This window comes from Pristiophorus japonicus, chromosome 1 (assembly GCF_044704955.1).
Source record: "Pristiophorus japonicus isolate sPriJap1 chromosome 1, sPriJap1.hap1, whole genome shotgun sequence".
NCBI classification, from domain to species: domain Eukaryota; kingdom Metazoa; phylum Chordata; class Chondrichthyes; family Pristiophoridae; genus Pristiophorus; species Pristiophorus japonicus.
In genome coordinates, this window is record NC_091977.1 from 302,007,585 (window position 1) to 302,024,643 (window position 17,059).

The window sequence follows — 17,059 nt, forward strand, 5'->3', positions numbered from 1 at the left end:
GGCCAACATGCCATTTGTCTTCTTCACCACCTGCTGTACCTGCATGCCAAACTTCAATGACTGATGTACCATGACACCCAGGTCTCGTTGCACCTCCCCTTTTCCTAATCTGTCACCATTCAATTAATATTCTGTCTTCCTATTTTTGCCACCAAAGTGGATAATCCCACATTATACTGCATCTGCCATGCATTTGCCCACTCACCTAACCTGTCCAAGTCACCCTGCAGCCTCTTAGCATCCTCCTCACAGCTCACACCGCCACCCAGCTAAATGTCATCTGCAAACTTGGAGATATTACACTCAATTCCTTCATCTAAATCATTGATGTATATTGTAAATAGCTGGGGTCCCAGCACTGAACCCTGCGGCACCCCACTGGTCACTGCCTGTTAGTCTGAAAAGGACCCGTTTATTCTGACTCTCTGTTTCCTATCTGCCAACCAGTTCTCTATCCACATTACCCCCAATACCATGCGCTTTAATTTTGCACACTAATCTCTTGTGTGGGACAGTTTAGCAATATGGTATATTTTTTAGTTTTACACACAAAACCTAACCATTAGATAGTTCTACCTCACTAGCATTGGGTCTGGTGATCACTCTTTGATTTGTTTTTAAATTGAGTAAAACACCAATTGTTAGTGTGCAAAAAGGTTCAAAGCGTTCATCCCCATCTTTAACAAGTGGTAAACAAGGATTTTGTTTTGCTTTATAAGTTTGTTACTTATGTGTCACCATCTTACAAACCGGAAGAAATCAATTTTAGGGATTAAGTTTTCGGGGACTTTATTCAAACCCAGTTTATGCATTGAGACCCTGAATGTCCTCTGGGCCAGCGGTATATGTGAGATGGGATTCCAATAGCAGACGATTGGCAGGGGCAGAAATCAGAGCGGGAGCCATTAATGCTATATCTCCAACCCCCAAAATCCAGCTGTGGGAGTTTCTTCTTGATGCACAATTTGCTGAGGTTCTGTCTGCCTCCCCGCATGCCTGGCATTGTAAGACGAGGTGGGGTGGAATCATAACCAGATTTGCTGCTGCTCTCCTCCCCCTGAGCCTCAAACAAACTGATGCTGGCAAGACATCAACGTCCCGATCCAGTAAGTGGGGCCCACAGGAGTGTTCTGGGCCGGGGAATGTGATCTTGGAACATCTACGAAGGTTAAAAATGCCACCTTGAAATTGACTCGCTGATAAAAGGGCTGCTAATTTGAGAACCATTTGTACTTTTAAATCAATCCCACCAGTTCTACTCACATGTGGCTTTCAAGTGCTGCAATTTGCTCCACCCCCATTCTACAGGCAGGCAAAGTGCCTGGCCATGGGAGCCTGGCTGATTTATGTGATTGGCATGAGCCTTCCCTGAGGCCAGACCTCTAGTGCAGTCAGGGTCAATGCTCACCAGTGGGGTGTGATTGCTCCACCATTGCGGGATTACAGATCTACAGGGCCTTCCAATCTTTTGTTATAGTTCACACTATGTGGAGAAGATAAATCTGGACATTGCTGTGAGTGATATTATTGTCCAACTGCTTTAAATGTTTGCATCAAATTCCTTTGGTAGTGTATGAACAAAATTCAGCCACGTTAGTTCCTGTAGGATGGAACAGTGTACCTGTTTATCTTGAAAGGCTCCATTAAAATGGCTGAGAATTTAATATTACTGTGTTAAGAGTTTATATGATAACATTGCCCACATTATTTTATAGTCTTTACTCAATAAGCGGTTTAAAGATGAATAAGGACAAGCGCCATAGGAACAGGAGTAGGCCATCCAGCCCCTCAAGCCTGTTCTGCAATTCAATGAGATCATGGCTGATCTGCAACCTAACTCCATATACCCGCATTTGGCCCATATCCCTCAATACCTTTGGTTAACAAAAATCTATCAATCTCAGATTGAAAATTAACAATTGATTTAGCATCAATTGCTGTTTGCGGAAGAGAGTTCCAAACCATTACTACCCTTTTCCATGTAGAAGTGTTTCCTAATTTCAAAAAGGTCTGACTCTAATTTTTAGATTATGCCCCATAATCCTAGAATTCCCCAACCAGCGGAAATAGTTTATCTCTATTCTCTCTACTCTACTCTTTCTGTTCCCCTTAATATCTTGAAGATAGGGGGCTAAATTGCCCCGTGCCCCATTTGGAGGCGGTAACGTTCCGGGGCCGGGACATTTATCACCCGGCCCAGGGATACTAATGCCCTGCCGGTAACGTTAGTGCTACGATGTGAAGCGCTGTTGCGACAGAATGCCTCTCCCCTTCAATTAAAGGGGAGGGCCGCTGCACGCTCCGTAGTACCTTTGGTGACTGCCACTGGGCCACCAGTGATGCCCTCAACTGAAATGGCGGGCTGCAGGATGGCGAGGGCCGCCATTGTCGGCCCACCAGAAGAGATGGCCGACAGAAAATATAACAGCTCATGGCACAAACAGCCTCCCCTTTAAGGGGAGCCACGGTGGCAGATGTTTGCCAGCTTCACGACCCGCGAAGCGGGTGCTGACATGGCCAATGCCATGCTTGCTGCAAAGGAACCGGCGAGGGGCGGCATGCACAGCAATGATGTAATCGCCATGCGTGCGCCAGCCCGGGGCTCAAATCACGGGGCTCGGCGCTTACGGCACAACATCCACCAAACCTCCGGGGCAATTTCTCCGGAGACACTATTGATCCCTTCCCCCAGGCGATAACCTCGTTGCACCCTATTAGCACCCCTGCCCCCCAGATGTGCTAATGGAGCTATAAAAAAGGGAAATTACGCCCCCATAGTATCATCAAAATCCTTAGCACAATGTATTCGACACAAATAAAATGTCTCTCCTGCTTTCTGTTCATGATACTATCCAGTTGTAAAACCAGCCACAACTCAAAACAACCAAATGAATACAGACTGGAGACATCAAACCAGTTCCAGAAAAATCATTATTTATTAGCTCTGGTTCATTCCATTTGATTTTCTCTTTGGTATCAGTGAGGCTATTGACATTTTAATAATCAAAATTCAATGTGCTTCTTCATCCTACAAGAATCAAAGTAACTGGCTTTTGTTAGTTAATCTTAAATAGTGTCATGACATAATTAGAAAAGCTGTTATATCCTCTCAGATAAACTTACCTGAATCTTCCATCATCTTTGATCTGCAGTGAGATAGAATGGGAGTCTCTTTAATCTGGGTTTGGGTGAATGGCTAGAGAGCGATTAAATCGTACCTCCTGAGTATGTATTGACAAGTTGAATTACATGACTCATTACAGAGCACAGTTTACAGAAAACATCTGAACTGAATGGTCATACCAGGAGATTTCTTTGTGGGGCCCTCTATGGACCTACATTAACAGCAGTTAAGACCTCTTTTCCGTAGTTACAACCTCTTTATCCATTTCTTCAACATGTTTTACGTTATTTCAGTAACTAAAAAGAAACGAGCTTCACAGATATTACATATGCTGGTTACATTTGTTTGTAGACAAATTGCGGGTGAAGTAAGTCTCCGATGATAGCACAAAATGGCCAAGAGTGAATTGGCATCCCATAGTATTACACCCCACGCAATTTTCTTTTCCTGTGGAGTCAATGGAAAAGATAACCAGACAGTTGTACAACAGGTTGCAAATTCATTACTGCCTGTTTTGCGCTCTTGTCGAAGACCAATTTTATCCCCCAGTGATGCCAAACTGATAAAGAGGTCACTGGATTAAAAACCATGCAAATTTAGAAGTTTACAGCACGGAAGAATGAGGCAAATATGCCAATTTGCTAGAGCAATCCAAAACTAATCTTGCTGACCTGTTCTCTCCCCATACCATGTTTAAATATTTAGTCCCTCTTTCCCTTAAAAGGTGCAATGGTTGCTATCTCAACCATTCCCTGCTCCAACAACCTGTTGCAAAAAGACATTTCTCCTGACCTCTCACCTCACTCTCATAATGACAATCATGAATTGTTGTAGCTAGAAACTGGTTTGCACCCGAAAACGTGCCTGGGGATTGCCATGCGGGGTCAACCTGGGCCTGTTCAAAGTAATGCCGGTAACACGCCAACTTTGTGCTGCCTGTTGATTAACATGATTTGGCGTGCAGCCCAGTGTTGGACGCGCTGCTGAGTGGCTGAACGCTAAGCAGGGGGCCCAGCTTCGTGCGAGGCTAGCACTAATTAAAGCTAGCCTGCACTTCTTAAAGGCATTCTGCATCTCTTAAAGGGGAAGTGCATTCTAGCTGCAGCAGATGAATCAATTGGCTGGGGAACAGAGTCTGAGCAGGAAAAAAGTAATACTGAAGACACAACAGCAGAGTGAGCATGCTCCAAGGTTTGTGGATACAGCAGTGGAGGCTGTGTTGCAGGGAGTGGACAGGAGAAAAGAGGTCCGAAATCCATCGGGGGACATGAGAATCTCCAAACAAATGTGCAAATGAGCAGATAGCCACCGCTGCCAGTAAGGACCTAGACCCAGTGCAGGAAGTTTAATGACCTCACACAAGTGGTCAAGGTCAGTGAATTCATCTTCAAATGCCACATCCCACAATCTGCACCACTAGCCTCACACACTGCTCAATGCGCCACACCCCATCATTCACCTGCCAATAATCTCTAGCAATCACGACTCATACCTCACATTCATAGCTCTTCACCTCACTCTCAAACACTTACCACTGTAGCAAGCCACACACCCACATCTCACAGCTTTCACACATTGTCAGCTATTCAACCATGGCAAGCACATCACCCAAACACATTGCACTGCACTCATTGACACACTTCCCTTTCTCTTGCAGGACAAAGTGGCTCACAACTGGAGGCAGCAGGACCGAACCAGCAAGGGACAGATGCCCTTGCATAACCTGACCCCGATGGAGGAGACGGTGCTGGCCATTATTGGGAGCGGCCATAGCTCTCGTGATGGCTTTTATTGTCGCATTGTGGCCAATAAGGCGCTATGGTGGCCAGTAACAGAGGGAAGGTAAGGTGTGGGGCTGTGGGTGAAAGGGGAATTCATCATCATAGGCAGTCCCTCGAATAGAGGATGACTTGCTTCCACGTCAAAAAGTACACAGGTATTTCAATGAAGGACCTAAGACTCCTGGTCCTGAACTACATATTGAAGGGTGGAAGATGCCTGTGCGTGGATTTTTTTTAACGTGTGGTGGTTGTTGCACACCAGCCACCGCACGGGTCCAGTGGCAAGGATTAACCAAGAGGACTGGAGACCAGCTCTGCTGCACGGACCTAGTGTGCGCACATATCGCAGCGTGGGCTGGCCCGTGCTGCCCCAGGGCCCTCGCCTCTTCTGGGCCCCAAACTCGCGCCTCTCCTGGGCCCCGATCACATCCCTCTACAATCTCTCGCTGCTCCTTCGCCCTGACCTCGCTGCTCCTGCTGTACCTGCCCACGCTCCAATCACCGACCTGGGTCTTGGTGACGTCCCTCTTCGCTGCCATCACTCTCCTGCTCCAGCACGTGCTGCTCCCTGGAGTGGTATGCCGCCACGCTGCTCCTTCTGCTCCCCGGCCTGCTCCGATTGTGCTCGCAGGCCGGGGGCCACTCAGCTTGCTGGGCCCGGTTGTGGTCACTGGTCACTGATTGTGGTCACTGGTACCACAGTTGGATGAGACAGCCTGGGTAGAAAGGGGCTGTCTGGATTGCCTCCTCCATTCTGCTTCCTCCTCTTCCTCTTGCTCCTCCTCCTCCTCAGCTGGTCGCCATAGACATAGTGGGAAGGGGTGTGGCCTCATGATGGCGAGGTTGTGGAGCATGCAGCAGACCATGACGAACCTTGCGATGCACTCTGGTGAGTACTTCAGAGCTCCTCCAAAGTGGTCCAGGCAGCATGGCTTTCATTATGTGCATGCTGCCCACGTGTGCATGGATTCTGCAGCGGAGGCATGAGCCGGGTGGTCAGCGGATAGCCCTTGTCGCCCAGTAGCCACCCTCTGGTTTGACATAGTGGCTCAAAGACTGGGTAACAGCAGACTGACGCAGAATAAAATCATCATGGCTGCTGCCGTGATACTGTGCATTCACCATCATGATGTGCTGAGCATGGCACATTCAGCGAGAGGCAACCATTGCATTTGCGGTACAACTCAGCAGTTGATGGCACCCTGCACCATGGGGAAGCCCGTTATCCTGGCAAAGCCTGCTTCAATCTGGTCAGAGAGAAGACAATGAACTCTTGGCATAAAGAGTATCTGTCGCCTCTCTTATGCAGCAGTGGATGGTGAACTGGGCGATGTTACAGATGCACCTGCTCCAGCCTGGAAGGACCCTGAAGTGAAGAAATTCAGGACCACGTTCACCTTCACAGCCACTGGCAATGTGGTCCTTGCCCTGGTGTGAGGCTGCTGGTCGGGTTGCAAGAAGTGGCAGAGTTCTGTGAGCACTTCCTTCATAAAGCTCAGACTCCTCAGACACTGCTATAACCCAAGCTGAGATAAAAGAATTGCTCTCAGAAGCCCCTAGGTGGGTAAGGCTTCCTGCTGAGAGCCCTTCTCCCCTTCCTCCTCTTCCTCCCTCTGTGAGCAACTTGACCTCTTCTTTGCTGCCTCTGCTCTATCTCCCTGTCATGCTGCAGGCCGAGGGGGATGACAACTACAGCACCCATGATTGGGAGCAAGTGTCTGACCAGAACACTTGAAGTCAGAACCAAGGCCTTCTTCCCTTGCGCACCACTCCCGGTCACCTCACCAACTTCAAACAACACTGAAAAGCACCAAACACTTCCATAAAAGTCACACAGAGCCAGTCGAATTTAATCAGCAACTAACCTGAGAGTGGTTGCTGGTCCCTTTAAATATCGCTGGTGGTGGGTCCTTCCTGCTGCTGAATGCATGTTCAGCTGTGCAAGGTTAAGACAGGGCGTTAGCTCCAGTGTTGAGGTAGGTTTTAGGAGCGTCTTGGAGGAGGAAAGTGTAAAGTCCTTACTCTACAGCATGAAACCACACGAGGCACATTCCAAGGACCTTAACTCTATATTACAGGACTCCAGAAGTGATGACCCTGCGTGGGACCTCCCTTTTTATACCTGTATGATCAGGTAAGGAGTGTCTCCCACAAGTTCACCCCTTTTGGTCAAGGTGTGCTTCTGAGCTGAGTGTATACAGTAATACAGTGGTGTTACATTGTAGTTACAAACATGGCATCACCTTCCCCCCCCAAAGTCTTACTGGGATCTTACAGGGAGCGCCGCAGTTGAGGCTCTGGTTGTTGGACACTGACGTGAGTGTCTGTCACCTGTGGTGATTCCGGCCTGTCCGGGCTGACCTCAGGGACTGTGCATTCTTCTGATTGCTCATGTTGCACGTTCGCTGGCGGTAGTGCAAGCTCCATCTCATGGTCTTCTTCAGGTTCCTCCGTGTCCATGCTGAACCTTTTTTTTACTTGGTCCAGATGCTTATGGCATATCTGGCCATTGTTGAGCTTTACCACGATGACCCTATTCCCCTCTTTGCCAATTACAGTACCTTCAAGCCATTTGGGCCCCATGGAGTGATTGAGGATGAATACAGGATCATTTATTTCTGTACATCTCCCCCTTGAATTACGGTCGTGGTACTCGTTTTGTGCGCTTGCCCTCAACTATGTCGGTCAGGACTGGGTGGATGAGGGACAACCCACGAGTAGCTCTGCGGGCGGGACCCCCGTGAGAGAGTGCGGGCGGGATCTATAGGCCAGCAGGAGGCGCGATAGGTGGCATTGTAGGGAGGGTCCTTGAATCCTGAGCATACCTTGCTTAATGATTTGGACTGCCGGTTCCGCCTGGCCATTGGAGGCTGGCTTGAACGGCACAGTCCTGACGTGGTTGATGCCATTGCCCGACATAAACTCCCGGAATTCATAGCTCATGAAACACAGGCCATTATCACTAACCAGGATGTCCGGCAAGCCATGGGTTGCAAAGATCGCAAGTAGGCTTTCCACGGTGGTGGATGACGTGCATGAATTCAGGATGATTCACTCGATCCATTTCGACTACACATCTACTACAATGAGGAACATCTTCCCCATGAATGGTCCGCGTAGTCAACGTGAATACGTGACCATGGCTTGGTGGGCCAGGGCCACGGGCTGAGCGGGGCCTCCCTGGGGGCATTACCCAGCTGGGCACAGGTCGTGCACCTGCGAACACAGTGTTCCAGGTCTGAATCAATTCCAGGCCACCAAACGTGTGACCGGGCAATGGCCTTCATCATCACAATGCCTGGGTGCTCGCTGTGGAGTTCCCTGATGAATGTCTCCCTGCCCTTCTGGGGCATGACAATCCGGCTGCCCCATAGTAGGCAGTCGGCTTGGATGGAGAGCTCATCCATCCGCCTGTGGAACGGCCTGACCTCCTCAGGGCACGCTCCGTGTGCGGGCGCCCAATCCCCAGTCAGGACACATTTCTTAATCAAGGATAGGAGGGGATCTCTGTTTGTCCAGATTTTGATCTGGCAGGCTGTGATGGGGGAGCCTGCGCTGTCGAAGGCATCGACAGCCATGACCATCTCAGCACTTTGCTCAGCTGCCCCCTTGGTGGCGGCCTGCTGAGCGCGTCAGCGCAGTTTTCGGTGCCAGGTCGGTATCGGATGGTGTAGTCATAAGCAGCTAGCGTGAGAGCCCATCGCTGAATGCGAGCTGATGCATTGGCATTGACAGCCTTGCTGTCTGACAACAGGGATGTGAGTGGCTTGTGGTCCGTCTCTAATTCAAACTTCCTACTGAAGAGGTACTGATGCATTTTTTTTACACCATAGACACATGCAAGCGCTTCCTTCTCGACCATCCCATATCCCGTTCTGCTTGAGAGAGCGACCTGGAGGCATAAGCCACAGGTTGTAGCTGACCCTCAGCATTACCCTGCTGCAACACACACCCAACCCCATAGGACGATGCATCACATGTCAGAACTAAACGTTTACAGGGGTCGTACAGGGTCAACAACTTGTTTGAACAAAGTAGGTTTCGCGCCTGATTAAAAGCCCGTTCCTGACAGTCCCCCCAAAACCAATCGCAACCCTTACGCAGGAGCACGTGTAGCGGCTCCAACAATGTGCTCAAGTTCGGCAGAAAGTTCCCGAAATAATTCAACAATCCCAGGAATGAATGCAACTCCGATGTGTTGCAGGGCCTGGGTGCTCGTCGAATCACCTCTGTTTTGGACTCGGTGGGCCGAATCCCATCTGCAGCAACCCTCCTGCCCAGAAACTCAACCTCAGGAGCTAAGAACACACATTTAGACTTCTTGAGTCGCAGGCCTAACCGGTCCAGTCGGCATAGCACCTCCTCCAGGTTGTCTCGACCCATGATGAGGATGTCGTCCTGGAATACGATCGTTCCCGGAATGGATTTAAGCAGGCTTTCCATTTTGCATTGAAAAATCGCGGCTGCTGATCGAATGCCAAACGGGCACCTGTTATAAACAAACAATCCCTTGTGCGTGGTGATGGTGGTCAGTAGTTTAGATTTGTCGGTCAGTTCCTGGGTCATATAGGCTGAAGTGAGGTCCAACTTTGTGAACAGCTTGCCGCCTGCCAGTGCGGCGAAGAGATTCTCCGCGGGTATTGATCTTGTAGGGACACCCAATTGATGGTGGCCTTATAGTCGCCACAGATCCTGACAGAGCCATTTGCTTTTAGTACGGGAACGATGGGGCTTGCCCAGTCACTGTATTCAACAGGCGAGATAATGCCCTCTCTCAACAGCCGGTCCAATTCGCTCTTGATTTTTCCCGCATTACATACGGCACCGCTCTGGCTTTGTGGTGCACTGGCCTGGCGTCTGGGGTGATGTGTATCACTACTTTAGTGCCTTTAAAAATCCCGACGCCCGGTGCAATATTGACTCGAATTGTTGTAGGACTTGTGAGCACGAACTTCGCTCCACCGAGGACATTGCGTGAACAGCCCCCCATTTCCAGTTCATCTCGGCTAACCAGCTCCTCCCCAACAGTGCAGGACCATTGCCCGGGACAATCCAGAGTGGCAGCCGGTTCACTAACCCATTGTGTGTGACAGCCATCATTGCACTGCCTAGCACCGGAATGATTTCTTTGATGTAATTCCGTAATTGTGTCTCAATATGTTCTAATTTGGGTCTACTGGCTTTGAGTGGCCATAGCTTCTCAAATTTCTGAACGCCCATGAGTGACTGGCTGGCCCCAGTGTCCAGCTCCATGCGTACTGGGATACCGTTCAACAAAACCCTCATCAGCATTGGTATGAACTGTGAATATTCGCCACATGGACACGCTGAACCTCGGCGTCTATCGATTTGCCCCAAAAGTCATCCTGCCTCACAGAACCCTCTTCTGGTCCATCTGCCTCATATATTAGTCTAGTTGCAGGTTTTCTGCACATTCGAGCTAAATGGCCACTGAGATTGCAGTTTCTGCAGACTAACTTTTGGAATCTGCAAGATCTGGCTGAGTGTTTTCCCCCACACCTCCAACATGAGTTAAAGTTTCCATTGTTGGGGACAAAGGGACTATGGCCAGGAATTCCGCGCTGACTGTCCCTTTGACTGCTCTTAAGTACCCTATTAGTGGGTGTCAATGGCCCCATCCCGGGCCGCATTGTCCACTGTGATGGCGTGAACGTCTGTTCAGCCTGGCATTGTCTCTGTTGAGGTCTTGCTCTGAGACCTATTGCTGTCTGGTAAATGTCGGACTGCCCCTGCCTGCCTGCAGGTCTCTGAGTAGCATTGACACCCAGATCCATCGCCGCGTTAGAGGCAGAATTGCACACGTAAATCATTTTCGCCTCTTCCTCCCCTGCCATGAAAGTTTGAGCTAACAACGCTGCCGCTTCCAAGGTCAAGTCCTTGGTCTCAATTAACTTGCGAAAAATTCTCACATGACCGATACCCTCGATAAAGAAGTCCCTTAGCATCTCCCCCCTGCAGGCGTCTGTGAACTTACAGAGGCTGGCCAAATGCCGGATGTCCACTACAAAGTCCGGTATGCTCTGTCCTTCACGACGTCGGTGGGTGTAGAATCTGTGTCGAGCCATGTGTATGCTGCTCACTGGTTTGAGGTGCTCCCCGATTAATTTGCTAAGCTTTCGAAGGTTTTGTCCGATGGCTTTTCGGGTGCCAGTAAGTCCTTCATGAGCGCATAAGTCTTTTGCCCGCAGCTGGTCAGGAGATGAGCCCGTCGCTTGTCGGTTGCTGCATCCTCCAGCCAGTCTTTAGTAATGAAGCTTTGCTGAAGCCTCGTGACAAAATCGTCCCAGTCTTCCCCAACACAGTACCATTCCTCTGCGCTCCCGGTGGCCATTCTCGTGGGTCGCGAATTCCCGTTTCTCATCGCCAATGTAAAGTCCTTACTCTACAGCATGAAACCATATGAGGCACATTCTGGGGACCAGGTCACTCTCTTTATTCACAGGACTCCAGAAGTGATGACTCTGCGGGGGACCTCCCTTTATATACCTGTGTGTTCAGGTAAGGAGTGTCTCCCACAAGTTCACCCCCTGTGGTCAAGGTGTGCATCTGAGTTGAGTGTATACAGTAATACAGTGGTGTTACATTGTAGTTACAAACATGATAGAAAGAGAGATAGAGAGGCGGAGAGGCCTAGGCAACAGAAGGCATGGCCACCAATGGTTGAGCGATTATAATCAGGGATGCTCAAGAGGGCAGAATTAGAGGAGCGCAGACATCTCGGGAGGGTTGTAGAGCTGAAGGAGATTACAGAGATAGTGAGGGGCAAAGCCATGGAGGCATTTCAAAATAAAGATGAGAATTTTGAAATTGAGGCTTTGCTTAACCGGAAACCAATGTAGGTCAATGAACACAGGAGTAATGGGTGAGCAGGACTGACTTTTTATTGTCTAGCAAGTTTCTTGTGAGGTATCTTATTAAAAGATCATATTACTATCTTTTCAAAATGTGGTTGATAAGATGGCTGATTTTCTACAATAATTGTGATTAAGTTGTTTACCCCTTTAAGGTCTTAGCCCTGACCAGTGTCCTTTGAGCACCTCCTCCTATCCTTCAGTAAACATCACCCATAGCCTTGGAGAGGGACAGCGGCAAAAAGATTTGCATCTTGTATGATACACCAGTCTGGGTTTTGAAGTATCTTTTCCCTAAGAATTGCCCTTAGTCTATGATCTGGTTCGACTTGTGTCATTATCATTTATTTAGTCAGGGAATGTCCTCCAACATTCTACTTTAGTGGCTTTCTTTACATAACTAAGAGTCAGGAGCCGATGATTTTAAAATGCCCATGCTATCTCTTAAAGACTCTTTGAAAGTAACCATTAGCTTAAGCTAAGAAAATCCTTATTCCTTGGGGAGTCCTAGCCAGCAACGGAGATGTAGCGTGCTCATTCCATCTGTGTTGATCTCTCAGTTAGAATCTCTGGCAAACGAACCATTAGTCTGAGCCGGGGGAATTGTAGAACTCAGACATCATTGTGATAGATGTGTGTCTTTGTTTACATATAGTTTGGAATACCCAGAAGTTTAGATTTCAGACTTTAATCTTGATGTCCTGATTGAGTACAATTGTGAATTAATGGCAATTAATGTACCTGAAAGTGACACAAACTACCAAATGTAAATATGCAGTTTCAAACATGTAATTAGCAGGCTGATGCAAGGCATTTCAATGCTGTGACTACCCCTGGTGGTCTAATAGCTTTGGAAGCGCTGTATTCCCAAACGCAAGTTGTTGACTCACATTAATGTATGGTTCTGTGCACACTGGCAGCCCTCAGCACTTCAGCCAAATGACCCTTCTTCATGTGAGGCCAGACTGGCAGACGATTCAACCGTGTGGTGGGGTGGGGGGGCTGTGTGGATGGTGTCTCATAGTTGACCGTGTCCTCACCTGACACCCACACAACAATAACTTGCATTTATATAGTATCTTTAACTTAATAAAACAACAACAGAAACTTGTATTTATATAGTACCTTTAACTTAATAAAACAACAACAGAAACTTGTATTTATACAGTACCTTTAACATAGTGAAACATCCCAGGGCACTTCATAGGAGTATTATGAGATTTAATATTTGGCAGCGAGCTGCATAAGGAGAAATTAGGGCAGGTGACCAAAAGCTTGCTCAAAGAGGGAGGTTTTAAGGAGGGTCTTGAAGAAGGAAAGAGAGGTAGAGAGGCAGAGAGGTTTAGGGAGGGAATTCCAGACCTCAGGGCCTAGGCAACAGAAGGCACGGCCACCAATGGTTGAGAGATTATTGTAATGTATGCACCTCTGAGTATGTTCACAGGTTTGTAGAGCTATTGTTACACCTGAGTCAGGGTGTCCCTGGAGATGGAGCACGTGGTGTCCACCGGTACGCTCGCGGCCTTCCGCGAGAGGTGGGCGCCAGAGGGACTGGAGTGCATCATCACCCCCGGCAACCAAATTTTAATTGGAACCACGTAATATCTAAAGTTTAATTTGTTTAAGTTTGTCAGTTCCAGTGGCCACCACCCGCCCCCCCCACCACCCCCCCCCACCACCCACCCCCGTGCCTTTTTAGCCAGGGGCACTCGATTTAAGGTTTTATTGTTTTACAGATAGTTGTAGAGCTGTTGTGGGAGTGGCTTAGCCACTTGAGAGCTGTGAGCCTGGTAGAAGGAGGTGCTGCTGCTACTGCTGTCTGTCTGCCTGCAACCAGGATCTGCAGGAGAGGAGGAAGAGGCCACTGTTTCAACAACTTGAGAGGGAGGAGGAGAGCAAGAGCTACAACACTGCTGCCACAGATTTGGAGAGAGGGGAGGGAAAAAAAAGCTGTCACATCTGTGTGGAAGGAGGGAGAGCCATTTGCAAGACCTACAGGTGTGTGTTTTTGGTGCACTCTCCCAAAAAACCCAACCGGCCCTGGACAAATGGTCCGAGCCGGTGCTGCTCATCAGATCTGTCCGCACCGCCGTCAAAACCATGGGCGCGGACAGGACCTTATCAAAAAAAGAGAATCTTGAGCTGCGCCAGCTCAAAACATTCCTCACTGGGTTGCTGAGGGAGTGGAGGCCAACAAACGACTCCGCTCCCCCCTCCACAATAGGTTAGGTAGAGGTTGCACTATGCTCTTGTCATGAAGATAACCATAGCCAGCCTCAACATCAATGGCGGCGCCGTAGATTTAACAATTTTTCACTCCTACGGGAGGGGAAATATGTGGTTTGCTTCCTGCAAGAAACCCACACCGTTCCGGGAGACAAGGTCACGTGGCTCCTGGAATGGCAAAGAGAGATCCGCATGAGCCACCTTACTGCCACTTCTTGTGGGGTGGCCATCTTGCTGGCCCCACATTTTCAGTCGGAGATCTTGGGCATCAAGGAACCTGTGCCAGGCCGCTTGCTCCATGTCACGGTTCACCTGGGGACGTGCCGCTCCATCTCGTGAACGTGTACGCCCCTCAGCCCGGCCCGCAGCAAATGCGCTTCTTCGAAGAATTGTCCGCTCTTCGAGGCTCCGTCGACGTCGCGTCTGCATTGTCCTCGGGGGGGATTTTAACTGCACCCTTGAGGCGAGGAACTGCTCCAGTGCCCCGCAGAGCATGACGGCAACGGAGAAGTTGAGGGACCTGGCCGGGTCCTTCGACTTGGTGGACATCTGGCAAAATCTCCATCCCGACTGAAGCTCCTTTACTTGGGTGAGGCCTGGAAGAGGATGGTCCAGAATCGACCGCCTTTACATGTCTCGGGCGTACGTCTCCTGCGTTCCAGCAGCTTCCATGTGGCCGGCGCCGTGCTCGGACCACCACCTGGTGTAGGCGGAGCTTGCTTCGTTCCGCACGTGGGTGGAGTCCACGTACTGGCATTTTAACAACCAGCTGCTGGAGGACGAGCGGTTCCAGGATTTGTTCCGCTAGTTCTGGTCCAACTGGAGAAGGAAGCAGTGGGGCTTCCCCTCCTTGAGGTTATGGTGGGACTTGGGCAAGGCTCACGTCCGTGTCTTCTGTCAAGTGTACACGAAGGGGTCGACCATGAGGCGGGAGGCCAGGGTGGGGAGCCTAGAAAAAGAGGTGCTCGACCTGGAATCCCATCTCGGTCAAATCTTCGAGGACCCGGCCCTGCGGACAGTGTACGAAGTGAAGAAGGCCGCGCTGAAGGAGCTGCAGTTTGTCGGGTCCCGAGGCACGTTCGTGAGGTCGCGGATCCGGTTTCTTCGGGACCTGGACCGTGGCTTCCCCTTCTTCTACTTGCTGGAAAGAAGACAGGGGGTCCGTAAGCAGCTCTTGATGCTGCTGGCCAATGACAGATCTCTGGTCTCAGATCTGGAGGACATCAGCAACAGGGCCCGCGACTACTATGGGGCTCTGTTGTCTCCGGATCCGTCCAGCGAGGAAGCGCGTAGAGTTTTGTGGGAGGACCTGCCGAAGGTCGGCCTGGAGGGCGCAGAAAATATGGACGCTCCACTAAGCCTGGCGCAACTCTTAAGGGGAAAGTCCCAGGGCTGGACGGGCTGACCGTGGAGTTCCACAGGGCGTTCTGGGATGTTTTGGGGGGGGGGGCAACTACGTGCGGGTCCTGGGGGAAAGTCTGGTGACTGGGGAGATGCTCCTCTCTTGGCACAGGGCAGTCATCGTCCTACTACCTAAGAAGGGCAATCTCTGCCTTCTAAAGAACTGGTGCCTGGCCTCCCTCCTCAGCACGGATTACAAAATCTCCGCCAGGGTGATGTCTGCTCGCCTTGGTGCCGTGCTGGACCACATGATCCACCCCGACCAGTCCTACACGGTCCCGGGCCGGACAATCCATGATAACATCCATCTGGTCCAGGACCTGATCCACCATTCCCAGGAGGCTGGTCTGTCGGTTGCCTTCCTTTCTCTAGACCAAGAGAAGGCGTTCGACAGGATGGATCACGAATATCTGTTTGGTAGTCTGCATGCTTTCGGGTTCGGGATGCATTTCGTCGCCCGGATCCGGCTTTTGTACGCCGCCGCGGAGTGTCTGATTAAGATTAACGGCTCTTTGACGGCGCCCCTTCGCTTTGGGAGAGGGGTGCGCCAGGGATGCCCCATGTCCGGCCAGTTATATGCCATCTGCATGGAGCCTTTCCTGCGCCTCCTGCGGAAAAGGTTGACGGGACTGGCTTTGCAAGGACCGGGCGTGGAAGTCGTCCTCTTGATTTAAGCCGATGACGTGCTCCTCATGGTCGAGGATCCCGTTGACCTGCAGTGGGTGCGTGAGTGCCAGGAGATTTACTCGGCCGCATCCTCCGCCAGGATCAACTGGGAGAAATGTTCCGAACTCCTGGTGGGTCAGTGGCAGGTGGACTCTCTGCCAGAGGAGTTCAGGCCTTTTGTATGGAGCACAACCCATCTCCACTATCTGGGAGTCTACCTTAGCCCTGATGAGGAAGCCTGACCGGCGAACTGGCAGGAGCTAGAGGCCAAGGTCGCCTCTCGCCTAGGGCGCTGGACAGGACTGCTCCGAGTGCTGTCCTACAGGGGTCGAGCGCTAGTTATGTCTTTAGATGCTCTGATAATGACTCACGTGACAATGTGTTGAATGTAACTCCAGAGTGAGGAGATCATACATGGTGGCCTGCCTTTTATACTAGGCCTGGCACACCTGTACAGGTAACCTACAAGTCTCCCACTGCAGTACGCTCTGGTGGCACACCTTGTAATAGTACAAGCAGTTACCATGTAGGTACATGATATCACTCTCCCCCAAGTCCTTAGTGCAAATCGCCTTTGTATTGACCGTGCTCTGGGCTTAGCTCTATCTGGTTGACCCTTGGAGGGTCGTTTCCATCTTGGGTGAGTGGGTGGTGTTTCGTTGGCAGTAGAGGTACTGGTGGTTTCTGTCTGTGTGTCCATGACCATTCCATTCTCTCCCCCCACCTCCGTCCATCACATACAGATTGTGCCATTGGCTCATTACATTCATATACATTCAAGTCCAAAAAAAACATTTGCATTTACAGTATTGCATTCGTGGTACCATGGTGAGGTAAGTACATTTGAATGGTGAGGTACATATTTGGAGTATATTTGGAGTCAGTGCTGGGGTCAGCACCGGTGCGTGAGGACAAACTAGTGCCAGAACTGCTGGATGGTGTCCAGGTAGTCTGGTGGTGGCGCGGTGCCCAGTGCTGGCAGTGAGAAC